This window comes from Phyllobates terribilis, unplaced genomic scaffold, assembly GCF_046119375.1.
Source record: "Phyllobates terribilis strain yellow unplaced genomic scaffold, ASM4611937v1 Scaffold_13__5_contigs__length_258822181, whole genome shotgun sequence".
In the NCBI taxonomy this organism is placed as follows: Eukaryota; Metazoa; Chordata; class Amphibia; order Anura; family Dendrobatidae; genus Phyllobates; species Phyllobates terribilis.
In genome coordinates, this window is record NW_027362773.1 from 556,491 (window position 1) to 583,884 (window position 27,394).

The window sequence follows — 27,394 nt, forward strand, 5'->3', positions numbered from 1 at the left end:
TTTATCATGCTAAGAGGAGCAGGAAAAAGCAAAAAATTTCAGAATTGCACCTTGCAATGTGGAGATATTACTGTTTGTGCATTTACAATATTCATTGATTTTTGCCATTGAAAAACGTCCAGAAATGTTTGAAGCTACTGACTGAATGAAAGGAGCTGGCATCTCACTCTCTTTGAATCTTCTTTATCATGCTAGGATTAGCAGGAAAAAGCAAAAAATTTCAGAATTGCACCTTGCAATGCGGAGAAATTACTGTTTGTGCATTTACAATATTCATTGATTTTTGCCATTGAAAAACATCATGTTATTCATATACCAGAAATGTTTGAAGCTACTGACTGAATGAAAAGAGCTGGCATCTCACTCTCTTTGAATCTTCTTTATCATGCTAGGATTAGCAGGAAAAAGCAAAAAATTTCAGAATTGCACCTTGCAATGTGGAGATATTACTGTTTGTGCATTTACAATATTCATTGATTTTTGCCATTGAAAAACGTCCAGAAATGTTTGAAGCTACTGACTGAATGAAAGGAGCTGGCATCTCACTCTCTTTTAATCTTCTTTATCATGCTAGGATTAGCAGGAAAAAGCAAAAAATTTCAGAATTGCACCTTGCAATGTGGAGTTATTACTGTTTGTGCATTTACAATATTCATTGATTTTTGCCATTGAAAAATGTCCAGAAATGTTTGAAGCTACTGACTGAATGAAAGGAGCTGGCATCTCACTCTCTTTGAATCTTCTTTATCATGCTAGGATTAGCAGGAAAAAGCAAAAAATTTCAGAATTGCACCTTGCAATGCGGAGAAATTACTGTTTGTGCATTTACAATATTCATTGATTTTTGCCATTGAAAAACATCATGTTATTCATATACCAGAAATGTTTGAAGCTACTGACTGAATGAAAAGAGCTGGCATCTCACTCTCTTTGAATCTTCTTTATCATGCCAGGATTAGCAGGAAAAGGCAAAAAATTTCAAAATTGCACCTTGCAATGTGGAGATATTAATGTTTGTGCATTTACAATATTCATTGATTTTTGCCATTGAAAAACGTCCAGAAATGTTTGAAGCTACTGACTGAATGAAAGGAGCTGGCATCTCACTCTCTTTGAATCTTCTTTATCATGCTAGGATTAGCAGGAAAAAGCAAAAAATGTCAGAATTGCACCTTGCAATGCGGAGAAATTACTGTTTGTGCATTTACAATATTCATTGATTTTTGCCATTGAAAAACATCATGTTATTCATATACCAGAAATGTTTGAAGCTACTGACTGAATGAAAAGAGCTGGCATCTCACTCTCTTTGAATCTTCTTTATCATGCTAGGATTAGTAGGAAAAAGCAAAAAATTTCAGAATTGCACCTTGCAATGTGGAGATATTACTGTTTGTGCATTTACAATATTCATTGATTTTTGCCATTGAAAAACGTCCAGAAATGTTTGAAGCTACTGACTGAATGAAAGGAGCTGGCATCTCACTCTCTTTGAATCTTCTTTATCATGCTAGGATTAGCAGGAAAAAGCAAAAAATTTCAGAATTGCACCTTGCAATGTGGAGTTATTACTGTTTGTGCATTTACAATATTCATTGATTTTTGCCATTGAAAAATGTCAAGAAATGTTTGAAGCTACTGACTGAATGAAAGGAGCTGGCATCTCACTCTCTTTGAATTTTCTTTATCATGCTAGGATTAGCAGGAAAAAGCAAAAAATTTCAGAATTGCACCTTGCAATGTGGAGATATTACTGTTTGTGCATTTACAATATTCATTGATTTTTGCCATTGAAAAATGTCCAGAAATGTTTGAAGCTACTGACTGAATGAAAGGAGCTGGCATCTCACTCTCTTTGAATCTTCTTTAGCATTCTAGGATTAGCAGGAAAAAGCAAAAAATTTCAGAATTGCACCTTGCAATGTGGAGATATTACTGTTTGTGCATTTACAATATTCATTGATTTTTGCCATTGAAAAATGTCCAGAAATGTTTGAAGCTACTGACTGAATGAAAGGAGCTGGCATCTCACTCTCTTTGAATCTTCTTTATCATGCTAGGATTAGCAGGAAAAAGCAAAAAATTTCAGAATTGCACCTTGCAATGCGGAGAAATTACTGTTTGTGCATTTACAATATTCATTGATTTTTGCCATTGAAAAACATCATGTTATTCATATACCAGAAATGTTTGAAGCTACTGACTGAATGAAAAGAGCTGGCATCTCACTCTCTTTGAATCTTCTTTATCATGCTAGGATTAGCAGGAAAAAGCAAAAAATTTCAGAATTGCACCTTGCAATGTGGAGATATTACTGTTTGTGCATTTACAATATTCATTGATTTTTGCCATTGAAAAACGTCCAGAAATGTTTGAAGCTACTGACTGAATGAAAGGAGCTGGCATCTCACTCTCTTTGAATCTTCTTTATCATGCTAGGATTAGCAGGAAAAATCAAAAAATTTCAGAATTGCACCTTGCAATGTGGAGTTATTACTGTTTGTGCATTTACAATATTCATTGATTTTTGCCATTGAAAAATGTCCAGAAATGTTTGAAGCTACTGACTGAATGAAAGGAGCTGGCATCTCACTCTCTTTGAATCTTCTTTATCATGCTAGGATTAGCAGGAAAAAGCAAAAAATTTCAGAATTGCACCTTGCAATGCGGAGAAATTACTGTTTGTGCATTTACAATATTCATTGATTTTTGCCATTGAAAAACATCATGTTATTCATATACCAGAAATGTTTGAAGCTACTGACTGAATGAAAAGAGCTGGCATCTCACTCTCTTTGAATCTTCTTTATCATGCCAGGATTAGCAGGAAAAAGCAAAAAATTTCAAAATTGCACCTTGCAATGTGGAGATATTAATGTTTGTGCATTTACAATATTCATTGATTTTTGCCATTGAAAAACGTCCAGAAATGTTTGAAGCTACTGACTGAATGAAAGGAGCTGGCATCTCACTCTCTTTGAATCTTCTTTATCATGCTAGGATTAGCAGCAAAAAGCAAAAAAATTCAGAATTGCACCTTGCAATGCGGAGAAATTACTGTTTGTGCATTTACAATATTCATTGATTTTTGCCATTGAAAAACATCATGTTATTCATATACCAGAAATGTTTGAAGCTACTGACTGAATGAAAGGAGCTCGCATCTCACTCTCTTTGAATCTTCTTTATCATGCTAGGATTAGCAGGAAAAAGCAAAAAATTTCAGAATTGCACCTTGCAATGCGGAGAAATTACTGTTTGTGCATTTACAATATTCATTGATTTTTGCCATTGAAAAACATCATGTTATTCATATACCAGAAATGTTTGAAGCTACTGACTGAATGAAAAGAGCTGGCATCTCACTCTCTTTGAATCTTCTTTATCATGCCAGGATTAGCAGGAAAAAGCAAAAAATTTCAAAATTGCACCTTGCAATGTGGAGATATTAATGTTTGTGCATTTACAATATTCATTGATTTTTGCCATTGAAAAACGTCCAGAAATGTTTGAAGCTACTGACTGAATGAAAGGAGCTGGCATCTCACTCTCTTTGAATTTTCTTTATCATGCCAGGATTAGCAGGAAAAAGCAAAAAATTTCAGAATTGCACCTTGCAATGTGGAGATATTACTGTTTGTGCATTTACAATATTCATTGATTTTTGCCATTGAAAAACGTCCAGAAATGTTTGAAGCTACTGACTGAATGAAAGGAGCTGGCATCTCACTCTCTTTGAATCTTCTTTATCATGCTAGGATTAGCAGGAAAAAGCAAAAAATTTCAGAATTGCACCTTGCAATGTGGAGTTATTACTGTTTGTGCATTTACAATATTCATTGATTTTTGCCATTGAAAAATGTCCAGAAATGTTTGAAGCTACTGACTGAATGAAAGGAGCTGGCATCTCACTCTCTTTGAATCTTCTTTAGCATTCTAGGATTAGCAGGAAAAAGCAAAAAATTTCAGAATTGCACCTTGCAATGTGGAGATATTACTGTTTGTGCATTTACAATATTCATTGATTTTTGCCATTGAAAAATGTCCAGAAATGTTTGAAGCTACTGACTGAATGAAAGGAGCTGGCATCTCACTCTCTTTGAATCTTCTTTATCATGCTAGGATTAGCAGGAAAAAGCAAAAAATTTCAGAATTGCACCTTGCAATGCGGAGAAATTACTGTTTGTGCATTTACAGTATTCATTGATTTTTGCCATTGAAAAACATCATGTTATTCATATACCAGAAATGTTTGAAGCTACTGACTGAATGAAAAGAGCTGGCATCTCACTCTCTTTGAATCTTCTTTATCATGCTAGGATTAGCAGGAAAAAGCAAAAAATTTCAGAATTGCACCTTGCAATGTGGAGATATTACTGTTTGTGCATTTACAATATTCATTGATTTTTGCCATTGAAAAACGTCCAGAAATGTTTGAAGCTACTGACTGAATGAAAGGAGCTGGCATCTCACTCTCTTTGAATCTTCTTTATCATGCTAGGATTAGCAGGAAAAATCAAAAAATTTCAGAATTGCACCTTGCAATGTGGAGTTATTACTGTTTGTGCATTTACAATATTCATTGATTTTTGCCATTGAAAAATGTCCAGAAATGTTTGAAGCTACTGACTGAATGAAAGGAGCTGGCATCTCACTCTCTTTGAATCTTCTTTATCATGCTAGGATTAGCAGGAAAAAGCAAAAAATTTCAGAATTGCACCTTGCAATGCGGAGAAATTACTGTTTGTGCATTTACAATATTCATTGATTTTTGCCATTGAAAAACATCATGTTATTCATATACCAGAAATGTTTGAAGCTACTGACTGAATGAAAAGAGCTGGCATCTCACTCTCTTTGAATCTTCTTTATCATGCCAGGATTAGCAGGAAAAAGCAAAAAATTTCAAAATTGCACCTTGCAATGTGGAGATATTAATGTTTGTGCATTTACAATATTCATTGATTTTTGCCATTGAAAAACGTCCAGAAATGTTTGAAGCTACTGACTGAATGAAAGGAGCTGGCATCTCACTCTCTTTGAATCTTCTTTATCATGCTAGGATTAGCAGCAAAAAGCAAAAAAATTCAGAATTGCACCTTGCAATGCGGAGAAATTACTGTTTGTGCATTTACAATATTCATTGATTTTTGCCATTGAAAAACATCATGTTATTCATATACCAGAAATGTTTGAAGCTACTGACTGAATGAAAGGAGCTCGCATCTCACTCTCTTTGAATCTTCTTTATCATGCTAGGATTAGCAGGAAAAAGCAAAAAATTTCAGAATTGCACCTTGCAATGCGGAGAAATTACTGTTTGTGCATTTACAATATTCATTGATTTTTGCCATTGAAAAACATCATGTTATTCATATACCAGAAATGTTTGAAGCTACTGACTGAATGAAAAGAGCTGGCATCTCACTCTCTTTGAATCTTCTTTATCATGCCAGGATTAGCAGGAAAAAGCAAAAAATTTCAAAATTGCACCTTGCAATTTGGAGATATTAATGTTTGTGCATTTACAATATTCATTGATTTTTGCCATTGAAAAACGTCCAGAAATGTTTGAAGCTACTGACTGAATGAAAGGAGCTGGCATCTCACTCTCTTTGAATCTTCCTTATCATGCTAGGATTAGCAGCAAAAAGCAAAAAATTTCAGAATTGCACCTTGCAATGCGGAGAAATTACTGTTTGTGCATTTACAATATTCATTGATTTTTGCCATTGAAAAACATCATGTTATTCATATACCAGAAATGTTTGAAGCTACTGACTGAATGAAAAGAGCTGGCATCTCACTCTCTTTGAATCTTCTTTATCATGCTAGGATTAGCAGGAAAAAGCAAAAAATTTCAGAATTGCACCTTGCAATGTGGAGATATTACTGTTTGTGCATTTACAATATTCATTGATTTTTGCCATTGAAAAACGTCCAGAAATGTTTGAAGCTACTGACTGAATGAAAGGAGCTGGCATCTCACTCTCTTTGAATCTTCTTTATCATGCTAGGATTAGCAGGAAAAAGCAAAAAATTTCAGAATTGCACCTTGCAATGTGGAGTTATTACTGTTTGTGCATTTACAATATTCATTGATTCTTGCCATTGAAAAATGTCCAGAAATGTTTGAAGCTACTGACTGAATGAAAGGAGCTGGCATCTCACTCTCTTTGAATCTTCTTTATCATGCTAGGATTAGCAGGAAAAAGCAAAAAATTTCAGAATTGCACCTTGCAATGCGGAGAAATTACTGTTTGTGCATTTACAATATTCATTGATTTTTGCCATTGAAAAACATCATGTTATTCATATACCAGAAATGTTTGAAGCTACTGACTAAATGAAAAGAGCTGGCATCTCACTCTCTTTGAATCTTCTTTATCATGCCAGGATTAGCAGGAAAAAGCAAAAAATTTCAGAATTGCACCTTGCAATGTGGAGATATTACTGTTTGTGCATTTACAATATTCATTGATTTTTGCCATTGAAAAACGTCCAGAAATGTTTGAAGCTACTGACTGAATGAAAGGAGCTGGCATCTCACTCTCTTTGAATCTTCTTTATCATGCTAGGATTAGCAGGAAAAAGCAAAAAATTTCAGAATTGCACCTTGCAATGCGGAGAAATTACTGTTTGTGCATTTACAATATTCATTGATTTTTGCCATTGAAAAACATCATGTTATTCATATACCAGAAATGTTTGAAGCTACTGACTGAATGAAAAGAGCTGGCATCTCACTCTCTTTGAATCTTCTTTATCATGCCAGGATTAGCAGGAAAAAGCAAAAAATTTCAGAATTGCACCTTGCAATGTGGAGATATTACTGTTTGTGCATTTACAATATTCATTGATTTTTGCCATTGAAAAACGTCCAGAAATGTTTGAAGCTACTGACTGAATGAAAGGAGCTGGCATCTCACTCTCTTTGAATCTTCTTTATCATGCTAGGATTAGCAGGAAAAAGCAAAAAATTTCAGAATTGCACCTTGCAATGCGGAGAAATTACTGTTTGTGCATTTACAATATTCATTGATTTTTGCCATTGAAAAACATCATGTTATTCATATACCAGAAATGTTTGAAGCTACTGACTGAATGAAAAGAGCTGGCATCTCACTCTCTTTGAATCTTCTTTATCATGCTAAGAGGAGCAGGAAAAAGCAAAAAATTTCAGAATTGCACGTTACAATGTGGAGATATTACTGTTTGTGCATTTACAATATTCATTGATTTTTGCCATTGAAAAACGTCCAGAAATGTTTGAAGCTACTGACTGAATGAAAGGAGCTGGCATCTCACTCTCTTTGAATCTTCTTTATCATGCTAGGATTAGCAGGAAAAAGCAAAAAATTTCAGAATTGCACCTTGCAATGCGGAGAAATTACTGTTTGTGCATTTACAATATTCATTGATTTTTGCCATTGAAAAACATCATGTTATTCATATACCAGAAATGTTTGAAGCTACTGACTGAATGAAAAGAGCTGGCATCTCACTCTCTTTGAATCTTCTTTATCATGCTAGGATTAGCAGGAAAAAGCAAAAAATTTCAGAATTGCACCTTGCAATGTGGAGATATTACTGTTTGTGCATTTACAATATTCATTGATTTTTGCCATTGAAAAACGTCCAGAAATGTTTGAAGCTACTGACTGAATGAAAGGAGCTGGCATCTCACTCTCTTTGAATCTTCTTTATCATGCTAGGATTAGCAGGAAAAAGCAAAAAATTTCAGAATTGCACCTTGCAATGTGGAGTTATTACTGTTTGTGCATTTACAATATTCATTGATTTTTGCCATTGAAAAATGTCCAGAAATGTTTGAAGCTACTGACTGAATGAAAGGAGCTGGCATCTCACTCTCTTTGAATTTTCTTTATCATGCCAGGATTAGCAGGAAAAAGCAAACAATTTCAGAATTGCACCTTGCAATGTGGAGATATTACTGTTTGTGCATTTACAATATTCATTGATTTTTGCCATTGAAAAACGTCCAGAAATGTTTGAAGCTACTGACTGAATGAAAGGAGCTGGCATCTCACTCTCTTTGAATCTTCTTTATCATGCTAGGATTAGCAGGAAAAAGCAAAAAATTTCAGAATTGCACCTTGCAATGTGGAGTTATTACTGTTTGTGCATTTACAATATTCATTGATTTTTGCCATTGAAAAATGTCCAGAAATGTTTGAAGCTACTGACTGAATGAAAGGAGCTGGCATCTCACTCTCTTTGAATCTTCTTTATCATTCTAGGATTAGCAGGAAAAAGCAAAAAATTTCAGAATTGCACCTTGCAATGTGGAGATATTACTGTTTGTGCATTTACAATATTCATTGATTTTTGCCATTGAAAAATGTCCAGAAATGTTTGAAGCTACTGACTGAATGAAAGGAGCTGGCATCTCACTCTCTTTGAATCTTCTTTATCATGCTAGGATTAGCAGGAAAAAGCAAAAAATTTCAGAATTGCACCTTGCAATGCGGAGAAATTACTGTTTGTGCATTTACAATATTCATTGATTTTTGCCATTGAAAAACATCATGTTATTCATATACCAGAAATGTTTGAAGCTACTGACTGAATGAAAAGAGCTGGCATCTCACTCTCTTTGAATCTTCTTTATCATGCTAGGATTAGCAGGAAAAAGCAAAAAATTTCAGAATTGCACCTTGCAATGTGGAGATATTACTGTTTGTGCATTTACAATATTCATTGATTTTTGCCATTGAAAAACATCCAGAAATGTTTGAAGCTACTGACTGAATGAAAGGAGCTGGCATCTCACTCTCTTTGAATCTTCTTTATCATGCTAGGATTAGCAGGAAAAAGCAAAAAATTTCAGAATTGCACCTTGCAATGTGGAGTTATTACTGTTTGTGCATTTACAATATTCATTGATTTTTGCCATTGAAAAATGTCCAGAAATGTTTGAAGCTACTGACTGAATGAAAGGAGCTGGCATCTCACTCTCTTTGAATCTTCTTTATCATGCTAGGATTAGCAGGAAAAAGCAAAAAATTTCAGAATTGCACCTTGCAATGCGGAGAAATTACTGTTTGTGCATTTACAATATTCATTGATTTTTGCCATTGAAAAACATCATGTTATTCATATACCAGAAATGTTTGAAGCTACTGACTGAATGAAAAGAGCTGGCATCTCACTCTCTTTGAATCTTCTTTATCATGCCAGGATTAGCAGGAAAAAGCAAAAAATTTCAAAATTGCACCTTGCAATGTGGAGATATTAATGTTTGTGCATTTACAATATTCATTGATTTTTGCCATTGAAAAACGTCCTGAAATGTTTGAAGCTACTGACTGAATGAAAGGAGCTGGCATCTCACTCTCTTTGAATCTTCTTTATCATGCTAGGATTAGCAGCAAAAAGCAAAAAAATTCAGAATTGCACCTTGCAATGCGGAGAAATTACTGTTTGTGCATTTACAATATTCATTGATTTCTGCCATTGAAAAACATCATGTTATTCATATACCAGAAATGTTTGAAGCTACTGACTGAATGAAAGGAGCTCGCATCTCACTCTCTTTGAATCTTCTTTATCATGCTAGGATTAGCAGGAAAAAGCAAAAAATTTCAGAATTGCACCTTGCAATGCGGAGAAATTACTGTTTGTGCATTTACAATATTCATTGATTTTTGCCATTGAAAAACATCATGTTATTCATATACCAGAAATGTTTGAAGCTACTGACTGAATGAAAAGAGCTGGCATCTCATTCTCTTTGAATCTTCTTTATCATGCCAGGATTAGCAGGAAAAAGCAAAAAATTTCAGAATTGCACCTTGCAATGTGGAGATATTACTGTTTGTGCATTTACAATATTCATTGATTTTTGCCATTGAAAAACGTCCAGAAATGTTTGAAGCTACTGACTGAATGAAAGGAGCTGGCATCTCACTCTCTTTGAATCTTCTTTATCATGCTAGGATTAGCAGGAAAAAGCAAAAAATTTCAGAATTGCACCTTGCAATGTGGAGAAATTACTGTTTGTGCATTTACAATATTCATTGATTTTTGCCATTGAAAAACATCATGTTATTCATATACCAGAAATGTTTGAAGCTACTGACTGAATGAAAAGAGCTGGCATCTCACTCTCTTTGAATCTTCTTTATCATGCTAAGAGGAGCAGGAAAAAGCAAAAAATTTCAGAATTGCACGTTACAATGCGGAGATATTACTGTTTGTGCATTTACAATATTCATTGATTTTTGCCATTGAAAAACGTCCAGAAATGTTTGAAGCTACTGACTGAATGAAAGGAGCTGGCATCTCACTCTCTTTGAATCTTCTTTATCATGCTAGGATTAGCAGGAAAAAGCAAAAAATTACAGAATTGCACCTTGCAATGCGGAGAAATTACTGTTTGTGCATTTACAATATTCATTGATTTTTGCCATTGAAAAACATCATGTTATTCATATACCAGAAATGTTTGAAGCTACTGACTGAATGAAAAGAGCTGGCATCTCACTCTCTTTGAATCTTCTTTATCATGCTAGGATTAGCAGGAAAAAGCAAAAAATTTCAGAATTGCACCTTGCAATGTGGAGTTATTACTGTTTGTGCATTTACAATATTCATTGATTTTTGCCATTGAAAAATGTCCAGAAATGTTTGAAGCTACTGACTGAATGAAAGGAGCTGGCATCTCACTCTCTTTGAATTTTCTTTATCATGCCAGGATTAGCAGGAAAAAGCAAAAAATTTCAGAATTGCACCTTGCAATGTGGAGATATTACTGTTTGTGCATTTACAATATTCATTGAGTTTTGCCATTGAAAAACGTCCAGAAATGTTTGAAGCTACTGACTGAATGAAAGGAGCTGGCATCTCACTCTCTTTGAATCTTCTTTATCATGCTAGGATTAGCAGGAAAAAGCAAAAAATTTCAGAATTGCACCTTGCAATGTGGAGTTATTACTGTTTGTGCATTTACAATATTCATTGATTTTTGCCATTGAAAAATGTCCAGAAATGTTTGAAGCTACTGACTGAATGAAAGGAGCTGGCATCTCACTCTCTTTGAATCTTCTTTATCATTCTAGGATTAGCAGGAAAAAGCAAAAAATTTCAGAATTGCACCTTGCAATGTGGAGATATTACTGTTTGTGCATTTACAATATTCATTGATTTTTGCCATTGAAAAATGTCCAGAAATGTTTGAAGCTACTGACTGAATGAAAGGAGCTGGCATCTCACTCTCTTTGAATCTTCTTTATCATGCTAGGATTAGCAGGAAAAAGCAAAAAATTTCAGAATTGCACCTTGCAATGCGGAGAAATTACTGTTTGTGCATTTACAATATTCATTGATTTTTGCCATTGAAAAACATCATGTTATTCATATACCAGAAATGTTTGAAGCTACTGACTGAATGAAAAGAGCTGGCATCTCACTCTCTTTGAATCTTCTTTATCATGCTAGGATTAGCAGGAAAAAGCAAAAAATTTCAGAATTGCACCTTGCAATGTGGAGATATTACTGTTTGTGCATTTACAATATTCATTGATTTTTGCCATTGAAAAACGTCCAGAAATGTTTGAAGCTACTGACTGAATGAAAGGAGCTGGCATCTCACTCTCTTTGAATCTTCTTTATCATGCTAGGATTAGCAGGAAAAAGCAAAAAATTTCAGAATTGCACCTTGCAATGTGGAGTTATTACTGTTTGTGCATTTACAATATTCATTGATTTTTGCCATTGAAAAATGTCCAGAAATGTTTGAAGCTACTGACTGAATGAAAGGAGCTGGCATCTCACTCTCTTTGAATCTTCTTTATCATGCTAGGATTAGCAGGAAAAAGCAAAAAATTTCAGAATTGCACCTTGCAATGCGGAGAAATTACTGTTTGTGCATTTACAATATTCATTGATTTTTGCCATTGAAAAACATCATGTTATTCATATACCAGAAATGTTTGAAGCTACTGACTGAATGAAAAGAGCTGGCATCTCACTCTCTTTGAATCTTCTTTATCATGCCAGGATTAGCAGGAAAAAGCAAAAAATTTCAAAATTGCACCTTCCAATGTGGAGATATTAATGTTTGTGCATTTACAATATTCATTGATTTTTGCCATTGAAAAACGTCCAGAAATGTTTGAAGCTACTGACTGAATGAAAGGAGCTGGCATCTCACTCTCTTTGAATCTTCTTTATCATGCTAGGATTAGCAGCAAAAAGCAAAAAAATTCAGAATTGCACCTTGCAATGCGGAGAAATTACTGTTTGTGCATTTACAATATTCATTGATTTCTGCCATTGAAAAACATCATGTTATTCATATACCAGAAATGTTTGAAGCTACTGACTGAATGAAAGGAGCTCGCATCTCACTCTCTTTGAATCTTCTTTATCATGCTAGGATTAGCAGGAAAAAGCAAAAAATTTCAGAATTGCACCTTGCAATGCGGAGAAATTACTGTTTGTGCATTTACAAAATTCATTGATTTTTGCCATTGAAAAACATCATGTTATTCATATACCAGAAATGTTTGAAGCTACTGACTGAATGAAAAGAGCTGGCATCTCACTCTCTTTGAATCTTCTTTATCATGCCAGGATTAGCAGGAAAAAGCAAAAAATTTCAAAATTGCACCTTGCAATGTGGAGATATTAATGTTTGTGCATTTACAATATTCATTGATTTTTGCCATTGAAAAACGTCCAGAAATGTTTGAAGCTACTGACTGAATGAAAGGAGCTGGCATCTCACTCTCTTTGAATCTTCTTTATCATGCTAGGATTAGCAGCAAAAAGCAAAAAATTTCAGAATTGCACCTTGCAATGCGGAGAAATTACTGTTTGTGCATTTACAATATTCATTGATTTTTGCCATTGAAAAACATCATGTTATTCATATACCAGAAATGTTTGAAGCTACTGACTGAATGAAAAGAGCTGGCATCTCACTCTCTTTGAATCTTCTTTATCATGCTAGGATTAGCAGGAAAAAGCAAAAAATTTCAGAATTGCACCTTGCAATGTGGAGATATTACTGTTTGTGCATTTACAATATTCATTGATTTTTGCCATTGAAAAACGTCCAGAAATGTTTGAAGCTACTGACTGAATGAAAGGAGCTGGCATCTCACTCTCTTTGAATCTTCTTTATCATGCTAGGATTAGCAGGAAAAAGCAAAAAATTTCAGAATTGCACCTTGCAATGTGGAGTTATTACTGTTTGTGCATTTACAATATTCATTGATTTTTGCCATTGAAAAATGTCCAGAAATGTTTGAAGCTACTGACTGAATGAAAGGAGCTGGCATCTCACTCTCTTTGAATCTTCTTTATCATTCTAGGATTAGCAGGAAAAAGCAAAAAATTTCAGAATTGCACCTTGCAATGTGGAGATATTACTGTTTGTGCATTTACAATATTCATTGATTTTTGCCATTGAAAAATGTCCAGAAATGTTTGAAGCTACTGACTGAATGAAAGGAGCTGGCATCTCACTCTCTTTGAATCTTCTTTATCATGCTAGGATTAGCAGGAAAGAGCAAAAAATTTCAGAATTGCACCTTGCAATGCGGAGAAATTACTGTTTGTGCATTTACACTATTCATTGATTTTTGCCATTGAAAAACATCATGTTATTCATATACCAGAAATGTTTGAAGCTACTGACTGAATGAAAAGAGCTGGCATCTCACTCTCTTTGAATCTTCTTTATCATGCTAGGATTAGCAGGAAAAAGCAAAAAATTTCAGAATTGCACCTTGCAATGTGGAGATATTACTGTTTGTGCATTTACAATATTCATTGATTTTTGCCATTGAAAAACGTCCAGAAATGTTTGAAGCTACTGACTGAATGAAAGGAGCTGGCATCTCACTCTCTTTGAATCTTCTTTATCATGCTAGGATTAGCAGGAAAAAGCAAAAAATTTCAGAATTGCACCTTGCAATGTGGAGTTATTACTGTTTGTGCATTTACAATATTCATTGATTTTTGCCATTGAAAAACGTCCAGAAATGTTTGAAGCTACTGACTGAATGAAAGGAGCTGGCATCTCACTCTCTTTGAATCTTCTTTATCATGCTAGGATTAGCAGCAAAAAGCAAAAAAATTCAGAATTGCACCTTGCAATGCGGAGAAATTACTGTTTGTGCATTTACAATATTCATTGATTTTTGCCATTGAAAAACATCATGTTATTCATATACCAGAAATGTTTGAAGCTACTGACTGAATGAAAGGAGCTCGCATCTCACTCTCTTTGAATCTTCTTTATCATGCTAGGATTAGCAGGAAAAAGCAAAAAATTTCAGAATTGCACCTTGCAATGCGGAGAAATTACTGTTTGTGCATTTACAATATTCATTGATTTTTGCCATTGAAAAACATCATGTTATTCATATACCAGAAATGTTTGAAGCTACTGACTGAATGAAAAGAGCTGGCATCTCACTCTCTTTGAATCTTCTTTATCATGCCAGGATTAGCAGGAAAAAGCAAAAAATTTCAAAATTGCACCTTGCAATGTGGAGATATTAATGTTTGTGCATTTACAATATTCATTGATTTTTGCCATTGAAAAACGTCCAGAAATGTTTGAAGCTACTGACTGAATGAAAGGAGCTGGCATCTCACTCTCTTTGAATCTTCTTTATCATGCTAGGATTAGCAGCAAAAAGCAAAAAATTTCAGAATTGCACCTTGCAATGCGGAGAAATTACTGTTTGTGCATTTACAATATTCATTGATTTTTGCCATTGAAAAACATCATGTTATTCATATACCAGAAATGTTTGAAGCTACTGACTGAATGAAAAGAGCTGGCATCTCACTCTCTTTGAATCTTCTTTATCATGCTAGGATTAGCAGGAAAAAGCAAAAAATTTCAGAATTGCACCTTGCAATGTGGAGATATTACTGTTTGTGCATTTACAATATTCATTGATTTTTGCCATTGAAAAACGTCCAGAAATGTTTGAAGCTACTGACTGAATGAAAGGAGCTGGCATCTCACTCTCTTTGAATCTTCTTTATCATGCTAGGATTAGCAGGAAAAAGCAAAAAATTTCAGAATTGCACCTTGCAATGTGGAGTTATTACTGTTTGTGCATTTACAATATTCATTGATTTTTGCCATTGAAAAATGTCCAGAAATGTTTGAAGCTACTGACTGAATGAAAGGAGCTGGCATCTCACTCTCTTTGAATCTTCTTTATCATGCTAGGATTAGCAGGAAAAAGCAAAAAATTTCAGAATTGCACCTTGCAATGCGGAGAAATTACTGTTTGTGCATTTACAATATTCATTGATTTTTGCCATTGAAAAACATCATGTTATTCATATACCAGAAATGTTTGAAGCTACTGACTGAATGAAAAGAGCTGGCATCTCACTCTCTTTGAATCTTCTTTATCATGCCAGGATTAGCAGGAAAAAGCAAAAAATTTCAGAATTGCACCTTGCAATGTGGAGATATTACTGTTTGTGCATTTACAATATTCATTGATTTTTGCCATTGAAAAACGTCCAGAAATGTTTGAAGCTACTGACTGAATGAAAGGAGCTGGCATCTCACTCTCTTTGAATCTTCTTTATCATGCTAGGATTAGCAGGAAAAAGCAAAAAATTTCAGAATTGCACCTTGCAATGCGGAGAAATTACTGTTTGTGCATTTACAATATTCATTGATTTTTGCCATTGAAAAACATCATGTTATTCATATACCAGAAATGTTTGAAGCTACTGACTGAATGAAAAGAGCTGGCATCTCACTCTCTTTGAATCTTCTTTACCATGCTAAGAGGAGCAGGAAAAAGCAAAAAAATTTCAGAATTGCACGTTACAATGTGGAGATATTACTGTTTGTGCATTTACAATATTCATTGATTTTTGCCATTGAAAAACGTCCAGAAATGTTTGAAGCTACTGACTGAATGAAAGGAGCTGGCATCTCACTCTCTTTGAATCTTCTTTATCATGCTAGGATTAGCAGGAAAAAGCAAAAAATTTCAGAATTGCACCTTGCAATGCGGAGAAATTACTGTTTGTGCATTTACAATATTCATTGATTTTTGCCATTGAAAAACATCATGTTATTCATATACCAGAAATGTTTGAAGCTACTGACTGAATGAAAAGAGCTGGCATCTCACTCTCTTTGAATCTTCTTTATCATGCTAAGAGGAGCAGGAAAAAGCAAAAAATTTCAGAATTGCACGTTACAATGTGGAGATATTACTGTTTGTGCATTTACAATATTCATTGATTTTTGCCATTGAAAAACGTCCAGAAATGTTTGAAGCTACTGACTGAATGAAAGGAGCTGGCATCTCACTCTCTTTGAATCTTCTTTATCATGCTAGGATTAGCAGGAAAAAGCAAAAAATTTCAGAATTGCACCTTGCAATGTGGAGATATTACTGTTTGTGCATTTACAATATTCATTGATTTTTGCCATTGAAAAACGTCCAGAAATGTTTGAAGCTACTGACTGAATGAAAGGAGCTGGCATCTCACTCTCTTTGAATTTTCTTTATCATGCTAGGATTAGCAGGAAAAAGCAAAAAATTTCAGAATTGCATCTTGCAATGCGGAGAAATTACTGTTTGTGCATTTACAATATTCATTGATTTTTGCCATTGAAAAACATCATGTTATTCATATACCAGAAATGTTTGAAGCTACTGACTGAATGAAAAGAGCTGGCATCTCACTCTCTTTGAATCTTCTTTATCATGCTAAGAGGAGAAGGAAAAAGCAAAAAATTTCAGAATTGCACCTTGCAATGTGGAGATATTACTGTTTGTGCATTTACAATATTCATTGATTTTTGCCATTGAAAAACGTAAAGAAATGTTTGAAGCTACTGACTGAATGAAAAGAGCTGGCATCTCACTCTCTTTGAATCTTCTTTATCATGCTACGATTAGCAGGAAAAAGCAAAAAAATTCAGAATTGCACCTTGCAATGCGGAGAAATTACTGTTTGTGCATTTACAATATTCATTGATTTTTGCCATTGAAAAACATCATGTTATTCATATACCAGAAATGTTTGAAGCTACTGACTGAATGAAAAGAGCTGGCATCTCACTCTCTTTGAATCTTCTTTAACATGCTAAGAGGAGCAGGAAAAAGCAAAAAATTTCAGAATTGCACCTTGCAATGTGCAGATATTACTGTTTGTGCATTTACAATATTCATTGATTTTTGCCATTGAAAAACGTCCAGAAATGTTTGAAGCTACTGACTGAATGAAAGGAGCTGGCATCTCACTCTCTTTGAATCTTCTTTATCATGCTAGGATTAGCAGGAAAAAGCAAAAAATTTCAGAATTGCACCTTGCAATGTGGAGATATTACTGTTTGTGCATTTACAATAGTCATTGATTTTTGCCATTGAAAAACGTCCAGAAATGTTTGAAGCTACTGACTGAATGAAAGGAGCTGGCATCTCACTCTCTTTGAATCTTCTTTATCATGCTAGGATTAGCAGGAAAAAGCAAAAAATTTCAGAATTGCACCTTGCAATGTGGAGATATTACTGTTTGTGCATTTACAATATTCTTTGATTTTTGCCATTGAAAAACGTCCAGAAATGTTTGAAGCTACTGACTGAATGAAAGGAGCTGGCATCTCACTCTCTTTGAATCTTCTTTATCATGCTAGGATTAGCAGGAAAAAGCAAAAAATTTCAGAATTGCACCTTGCAATGCGGAGAAATTACTGTTTGTGCATTTACAATATTCATTGATTTTTGCCATTGAAAAACGTCCAGAAATGTTTGAAGCTACTGACTGAATGAAAGGAGCTGGCATCTCACTCTCTTTGAATCTTCTTTATCATGCTAGGATTAGCAGGAAAAAGCAAAAAATTTCAGAATTGCACCTTGCAATGCGGAGAAATTACTGTTTGTGCATTTACAATATTCATTGATTTTTGCCATTGAAAAACATCATGTTATTCATATACCAGAAATGTTTGAAGCTACTGACTGAATGAAAAGAGCTGGCATCTCACTCTCTTTGAATCTTCTTTATCATGCCAGGATTAGCAGGAAAAAGCAAAAAATTTCAGAATTGCACCTTGCAATGTGGAGATATTACTGTTTGTGCATTTACAATATTCATTGATTTTTGCCATTGAAAAACGTCCAGAAATGTTTGAAGCTACTGACTGAATGAAATGAGCTGGCATCTCACTCTCTTTGAATCTTCTTTATCATGCTAGGATTAGCAGGAAAAAGCAAAAAATTTCAGAATTGCACCTTGCAATGCGGAGAAATTACTGTTTGTGCATTTACAATATTCATTGATTTTTGCCATTGAAAAACATCATGTTATTCATATACCAGAAATGTTTGAAGCTACTGACTGAATGAAAAGAGCTGGCATCTCACTCTCTTTGAATCTTCTTTATCATGCTAGGATTAGCAGGAAAAAGCAAAAAATTTCAGAATTGCACCTTGCAATGTGGAGATATTACTGTTTGTGCATTTACAATATTCATTGATTTTTGCCATTGAAAAACGTCCAGAAATGTTTGAAGCTACTGACTGAATGAAAGGAGCTGGCATCTCACTCTCTTTGAATCTTCTTTATCATGCTAGGATTAGCAGGAAAAAGCAAAAAATTTCAGAATTGCACCTTGCATTGTGGAGTTATTACTGTTTGTGCATTTACAATATTCATTGATTTTTGCCATTGAAAAATGTCCAGAAATGTTTGAAGCTACTGACTGAATGAAAGGAGCTGGCATCTCACTCTCTTTGAATTTTCTTTATCATGCCAGGATTAGCAGGAAAAAGCAAAAAATTTCAGAATTGCACCTTGCAATGTGGAGATATTACTGTTTGTGCATTTACAATATTCATTGATTTTTGCCATTGAAAAACGTCCAGAAATGTTTGAAGCTACTGACTGAATGAAAGGAGCTGGCATCTCACTCTCTTTGAATCTTCTTTATCATGCTAGGATTAGCAGGAAAAAGCAAAAAATTTCAGAATTGCACCTTGCAATGTGGAGATATTACTGTTTGTGCATTTACAATATTCATTGATTTTTGCCATTGAAAAATGTCCAGAAATGTTTGAAGCTACTGACTGAATGAAAGGAGCTGGCATCTCACTCTCTTTGAATCTTCTTTATCATGCTAGGATTAGCAGGAAAAAGCAAAAAATTTCAGAATTGCACCTTGCAATGCGGAGAAATTACTGTTTGTGCATTTACAATATTCATTGATTTTTGCCATTGAAAAACATCATGTTATTCATATACCAGAAATGTTTGAAGCTACTGACTGAATGAAAAGAGCTGGCATCTCACTCTCTTTGAATCTTCTTTATCATGCTAGGATTAGCAGGAAAAAGCAAAAAATTTCAGAATTGCACCTTGCAATGTGGAGATATTACTGTTTGTGCATTTACAATATTCATTGATTTTTGCCATTGAAAAACGTCCAGAAATGTTTGAAGCTACTGACTGAATGAAAGGAGCTGGCATCTCACTCTCTTTGAATCTTCTTTATCATGCTAGGATTAGCAGGAAAAAGCAAAAAATTTCAGAATTGCACCTTGCAATGTGGAGTTATTACTGTTTGTGCATTTACAATATTCATTGATTTTTGCCATTGAAAAATGTCCAGAAATGTTTGAAGCTACTGACTGAATGAAAGGAGCTGGCATCTCACTCTCTTTGAATCTTCTTTATCATTCTAGGATTAGCAGGAAAAAGCAAAAAATTTCAGAATTGCACCTTGCAATGTGGAGATATTACTGTTTGTGCATTTACAATATTCATTGATTTTTGCCATTGAAAAACGTCCAGAAATGTTTGAAGCTACTGACTGAATGAAAGGAGCTGGCATCTCACTCTCTTTGAATCTTCTTTATCATGCTAGGATTAGCAGGAAAAAGCAAAAAATTTCAGAATTGCACCTTGCAATGTGGAGTTATTACTGTTTGTGCATTTACAATATTCATTGATTTTTGCCATTGAAAAATGTCCAGAAATGTTTGAAGCTACTGACTGAATGAAAGGAGCTGGCATCTCACTCTCTTTGAATCTTCTTTATCATGCTAGGATTAGCAGGAAAAAGCAAAAAATTTCAGAATTGCACCTTGCAATGCGGAGAAATTACTGTTTGTGCATTTACAATATTCATTGATTTTTGCCATTGAAAAACATCATGTTATTCATATACCAGAAATGTTTGAAGCTACTGACTGAATGAAAAGAGCTGGCATCTCACTCTCTTTGAATCTTCTTTATCATGCCAGGATTAGCAGGAAAAAGCAAAAAATTTCAAGATTGCACCTTGCAATGTGGAGATATTAATGTTTGTGCATTTACAATATTCATTGATTTTTGCCATTGAAAAACGTCCAGAAATGTTTGAAGCTACTGACTGAATGAAAGGAGCTGGCATCTCACTCTCTTTGAATCTTCTTTATCATGCTAGGATTAGCAGCAAAAAGCAAAAAATTTCAGAATTGCACCTTGCAATGCGGAGAAATTACTGTTTGTGCATTTACAATATTCATTGATTTTTGCCATTGAAAAACATCATGTTATTCATATACCAGAAATGTTTGAAGCTACTGACTGAATGAAAAGAGCTGGCATCTCACTCTCTTTGAATCTTCTTTATCATGCTAGGATTAGCAGGAAAAAGCAAAAAATTTCAGAATTGCACCTTGCAATGTGGAGATATTACTGTTTGTGCATTTACAATATTTATTGATTTTTGCCATTGAAAAACGTCCAGAAATGTTTGAAGCTACTGACTGAATGAAAGGAGCTGGCATCTCACTCTCTTTGAATCTTCTTTATCATGCTAGGATTAGCAGGAAAAAGCAAAAAATTTCAGAATTGCACCTTGCAATGTGGAGTTATTACTGTTTGTGCATTTACAATATTCATTGATTTTTGCCATTGAAAAATGTCCAGAAATGTTTGAAGCTACTGACTGAATGAAAGGAGCTGGCATCTCACTCTCTTTGAATCTTCTTTATCATGCTAGGATTAGCAGGAAAAAGCAAAAAATTTCAGAATTGCACCTTGCAATGCGGAGAAATTACTGTTTGTGCATTTACAATATTCATTGATTTTTGCCATTGAAAAACATCATGTCATTCATATACCAGAAATGTTTGAAGCTACTGACTGAATGAAAAGAGCTGGCATCTCACTCTCTTTGAATCTTCTTTATCATGCCAGGATTAGCAGGAAAAAGCAAAAAATTTCAGAATTGCACCTTGCAATGTGGAGATATTACTGTTTGTGCATTTACAATATTCATTGATTTTTGCCATTGAAAAACGTCCAGAAATGTTTGAAGCTACTGACTGAATGAAAGGAGCTGGCATCTCACTCTCTTTGAATCTTCTTTATCATGCTAGGATTAGCAGGAAAAAGCAAAAAATTTCAGAATTGCACCTTGCAATGCGGAGAAATTACTGTTTGTGCATTTACAATATTCATTGATTTTTGCCATTGAAAAACATCATGTTATTCATATACCAGAAATGTTTGAAGCTACTGACTGAATGAAAAGAGCTGGCATCTCACTCTCTTTGAATCTTCTTTATCATGCTAAGAGGAGCAGGAAAAAGCAAAAAATTTCAGAATTGCACGTTACAATGTGGAGATATTACTGTTTGTGCATTTACAATATTCATTCATTTTTGCCATTGAAAAACGTCCAGAAATGTTTGAAGCTACTGACTGAATGAAAGGAGCTGGCATCTCACTCTCTTTGAATCTTCTTTATCATGCTAGGATTAGCAGGAAAAAGCAAAAAATTTCAGAATTGCACCTTGCAATGCGGAGAAATTACTGTTTGTGCATTTACAATATTCATTGATTTTTGCCATTGAAAAACATCATGTTATTCATATACCAGAAATGTTTGAAGCTACTGACTGAATGAAAAGAGCTGGCATCTCACTCTCTTTGAATCTTCTTTATCATGCTAAGAGGAGCAGGAAAAAGCAAAAAATTTCAGAATTGCACGTTACAATGTGGAGATATTACTGTTTGTGCATTTACAATATTCATTGATTTTTGCCATTGAAAAACGTCCAGAAATGTTTGAAGCTACTGACTGAATGAAAGGAGCTGGCATCTCACTCTCTTTGAATCTTCTTTATCAAGCTAGGATTAGCAGGAAAAAGCAAAAAATTTCAGAATTGCACCTTGCAATGTGGAGATATTACTGTTTGTGCATTTACAATATTCATTGATTTTTGCCATTGAAAAACGTCCAGAAATGTTTGAAGCTACTGACTGAATGAAAGGAGCTGGCATCTCATTCTCTTTGAATCTTCTTTATCATGCTAGGATTAGCAGGAAAAAGCAAAAAATTTCAGAATTGCACCTTGCAATGTGGAGTTATTACTGTTTGTGCATTTACAATATTCATTGATTTTTGCCATTGAAAAATGTCCAGAAATGTTTGAAGCTACTGACTGAATGAAAGGAGCTGGCATCTCACTCTCTTTGAATTTTCTTTATCATGCTAGGATTAGCAGGAAAAAGCAAAAAATTTCAGAATTGCACCTTGCAATGTGGAGATATTACTGTTTGTGCATTTACAATATTCATTGATTTTTGCCATTGAAAAACGTCCAGAAATGTTTGAAGCTACTGACTGAATGAAAGGAGCTGGCATCTCACTCTCTTTGAATCTTCTTTATCATGCTAGGATTAGCAGGAAAAAGCAAAAAATTTCAGAATTGCACCTTGCAATGTGGAGTTATTACTGTTTGTGCATTTACAATATTCATTGATTTTTGCCATTGAAAAATGTCCAGAAATGTTTGAAGCTACTGACTGAATGAAAGGAGCTGGCATCTCACTCTCTTTGAATCTTCTTTATCATGCTAGGATTAGCAGGAAAAAGCAAAAAATTTCAGAATTGCACCTTGCAATGTGGAGATATTACTGTTTGTGCATTTACAATATTCATTGATTTTTGCCATTGAAAAACGTCCAGAAATGTTTGAAGCTACTGACTGAATGAAAGGAGCTGGCATCTCACTCTCTTTGAATCTTCTTTATCATGCTAGGATTAGCAGGAAAAAGCAAAAAATTTCAGAATTGCACCTTGCAATGCGGAGAAATTACTGTTTGTGCATTTACAATATTCATTGATTTTTGCCATTGAAAAACGTCCAGAAATGTTTGAAGCTACTGACTGAATGAAAGGAGCTCGCATCTCACTCTCTTTGAATCTTCTTTATCATGCTAGGATTAGCAGGAAAAAGCAAAAAATTTCAGAATTGCACCTTGCAATGCGGAGAAATTACTGTTTGTGCATTTACAATATTCATTGATTTTTGCCATTGAAAAACATCATGTTATTCATATACCAGAAATGTTTGAAGCTACTGACTGAATGAAAAGAGCTGGCATCTCACTCTCTTTGAATCTTCTTTATCATGCTAAGAGGAGCAGGAAAAAGCAAAAAAATTCAGAATTGCACCTTGCAATGTGGAGATATTACTGTTTGTGCATTTACAATATTCATTGATTTTTGCCATTGAAAAACGTCCAGAAATGTTTGAAGCTACTGACTGAATGAAAGGAGCTGGCATCTCACTCTCTTTGAATCTTCTTTATCATGCTAGGATTAGCAGGAAAAAGCAAAAAATTTCAGAATTGCACCTTGCAATGCGGAGAAATTACTGTTTGTGCATTTACAATATTCATTGATTTTTGCCATTGAAAAACATCATGTTATTCATATACCAGAAATGTTTGAAGCTACTGACTGAATGAAAAGAGCTGGCATCTCACTCTCTTTGAATCTTCTTTATCATGCTAAGAGGAGCAGGAAAAAGCAAAAAAATTCAGAATTGCACCTTGCAATGTGGAGATATTACTGTTTGTGCATTTACAATATTCATTGATTTTTGCCATTGAAAAACGTCCAGAAATGTTTGAAGCTACTGACTGAATGAAAGGAGCTGGCATCTCACTCTCTTTGAATCTTCTTTATCATGCTAGGATTAGCAGGAAAAAGCAAAAAATTTCAGAATTGCACCTTGCAATGCGGAGAAATTACTGTTTGTGCATTTACAATATTCATTGATTTTTGCCATTGAAAAACATCATGTTATTCATATACCAGAAATGTTTGAAGCTACTGACTGAATGAAAAGAGCTGGCATCTCACTCTCTTTGAATCTTCTTTATCATGCCAGGATTGGCAGGAAAAAGCAAAAAATTTCAGAATTGCACCTTGCAATGTGGAGATATTACTGTTTGTGCATTTATAATATTCATTGATTTTTGCCATTGAAAAACGTCCAGAAATGTTTGAAGCTACTGACTGAATGAAAGGAGCTGGCATCTCACTCTCTTTGAATCTTCTTTATCATGTTGGAATTAGCAGGAAAAAGCAAAAAATTTCAGAATTGCACCTTGCAATGCGGAGAAATTACTGTTTGTGGATTTACAATATTCATTGATTTTTGCCATTGAAAAACGTCCAGAAATGTTTGAAGCTACTGACTGAATGAAAGGAGCTCGCATCTCACTCTCTTTGAATCTTCTTTATCATGCTAGGATTAGCAGGAAAAAGCAAAAAATTTCAGAATTGTACCTTGCAATGCGGAGAAATTACTGTTTGTGCATTTACAATATTCATTGATTTTTGCCATTGAAAAACATCATGTTATTCATATACCAGAAATGTTTGAAGCTACTGACTGAATGAAAAGAGCTGGCATCTCACTCTCTTTGAATCTTCTTTATCATGCTAAGAGGAGCAGGAAAAAGCAAAAAATTTCAGAATTGCACCTTGCAATGTGGAGATATTACTGTTTGTGCATTTACAATATTCATTGATTTTTGCCATTGAAAAACGTCCAGAAATGTTTGAAGCTACTGACTGAATGAAAGGAGCTGGCATCTCACTCTCTTTGAATCTTCTTTATCATGCTAGGATTAGCAGGAAAAAGCAAAAAATTTCAGAATTGCACCTTGCAATGCGGAGAAATTACTGTTTGTGCATTTACAATATTCATTGATTTTTGCCTTTGACAAACATCATATTATTCATATACCAGAAATGTTTGAAGCTACTGACTGAATGAAAAGAGCTGGCATCTCACTCTCTTTGAATCTTCTTTATCATGCCAGGATTAGCAGGAAAAAGCAAAAAATTTCAGAATTGCACCTTGCAATGTGGAGATATTACTGTTTGTGTATTTACAATATTCATTGATTTTTGCCATTGAAAAACGTCCAGAAATGTTTGAAGCTACTGACTGAATTGAAGGAGCTGGCATCTCACTCTCTTTGAATCTTCTTTATCATGCTAGGATTAGCAGGAAAAAGCAAAAAATTTCAGAATTGCACCTTGCAATGCGGAGAAATTACTGTTTGTGCATTTACAATATTCATTGATTTTTGCCATTGAAAAACATCATGTTATTCATATACCAGAAATGTTTGAAGCTACTGACTGAATGAAAAGAGCTGGCATCTCACTCTCTTTGAATCTTCTTTATCATGCCAGGATTAGCAGGAAAAAGCAAAAAATTTCAGAATTGCACCTTGCAATGTGGAGATATTACTGTTTGTGCATTTACAATATTCATTGATTTTTGCCATTGAAAAACGTCCAGAAATGTTTGAAGCTACTGACTGAATTGAAGGAGCTGGCATCTCACTCTCTTTGAATCTTCTTTATCATGCTAGGATTAGCAGGAAAAAGCAAAAAATTTCAGAATTGCACCTTGCAATGCGGAGAAATTACTGATTGTGCATTTACAATATTCATTGATTTTTGCCATTGAAAAACATCATGTTATTCATATACCAGAAATGTTTGAAGCTACTGACTGAATGAAAAGAGCTGGCATCTCACTCTCTTTGAATCTTCTTTATCATGCCAGGATTAGCAGGAAAAAGCAAAAAATTTCAGAATTGCACCTTGCAATGTGGAGATATTACTGTTTGTGCATTTACAATATTCATTGATTTTTGCCATTGAAAAACGTCCAGAAATGTTTGAAGCTACTGACTGAATGAAAGGAGCTGGCATCTCACTCTCTTTGAATCTTCTTTATCATGCTAGGATTAGCAGGAAAAAGCAAAAAATTTCAGAATTGCACCTTGCAATGTGGAGATATTACTGTTTGTGCATTTACAATATTCATTGATTTTTGCCATTGAAAAACGTCCAGAAATGTTTGAAGCTACTGACTGAATGAAAGGAGCTGGCATCTCACTCTCTTTGAATCTTCTTTATCATGCTAAGAGGAGCAGGAAAAAGCAAAAAATTTCAGAATTGCACGTTGCAATGTGGAGATATTACTGTTTGTGCATTTACAATATTCATTGATTTTTGCCATTGAAAAACGTCCAGAAATGTTTGAAGCTACTGACTGAATGAAAGGTCGTGGCATCTAACTCTCTTTGAATCTTCTTTATCATGCTAGGATTAGCAGGAAAAAGCAAAAAATTTCAGAATTGCACCTTGCAATGCGGAGAAATTACTGTTTGTGCATTTACAATATTCATTGATTTTTGCCATTGAAAAACATCATGTTATTCATATACCAGAAATGTTTGAAGCTACTGACTGAATGAAAAGAGCTGGCATCTCACTCTCTTTGAATCTTCTTTATCATGCTAAGAGGAGCAGGAAAAAGCAAAAAATTTCAGAATTGCACCTTGCAATGTGGAGATATTACTGTTTGTGCATTTACAATATTCATTGATTTTTGCCATTGAAAAACGTCCAGAAATGTTTGAAGCTACTGACTGAATGAAAGGAGCTGGCATCTCACTCTCTTTTAATCTTCTTTATCATGCTAGGATTAGCAGGAAAAAGCAAAAAATTTCAGAATTGCACCTTGCAATGCGGAGAAATTACTGTTTGTGCATTTACAATATTCATTGATTTTTGCCATTGAAAAACATCATGTTATTCATATACCAGAAATGTTTGAAGCTACTGACTGAATGAAAAGAGCTGGCATCTCACTCTCTTTGAATCTTCTTTATCATGCTAAGAGGAGCAGGAAAAAGCAAAAAATTTCAGAATTGCACGTTGCAATGTGGAGATATTACTGTTTGTGCATTTACAATATTCATTGATTTTTGCCATTGAAAAACGTCCAGAAATGTTTGAAGCTACTGACTGAATGAAAGGAGCTGGCATCTCACTCTCTTTGAATCTTCTTTATCATGCTAGGATTAGCAGGAAAAAGCAAAAAATTTCAGAATTGCACCTTGCAATGTGGAGATATTACTGTTTGTGCATTTACAATATTCATTGATTTTTGCCATTGAAAAACATGTTTTTCATATACCAGAAATGTTTGAAGCTACTGACTGAATGAAAAGAGCTGGCATCTCACTCTCTTTGAATCTTCTTTATCATGCCAGG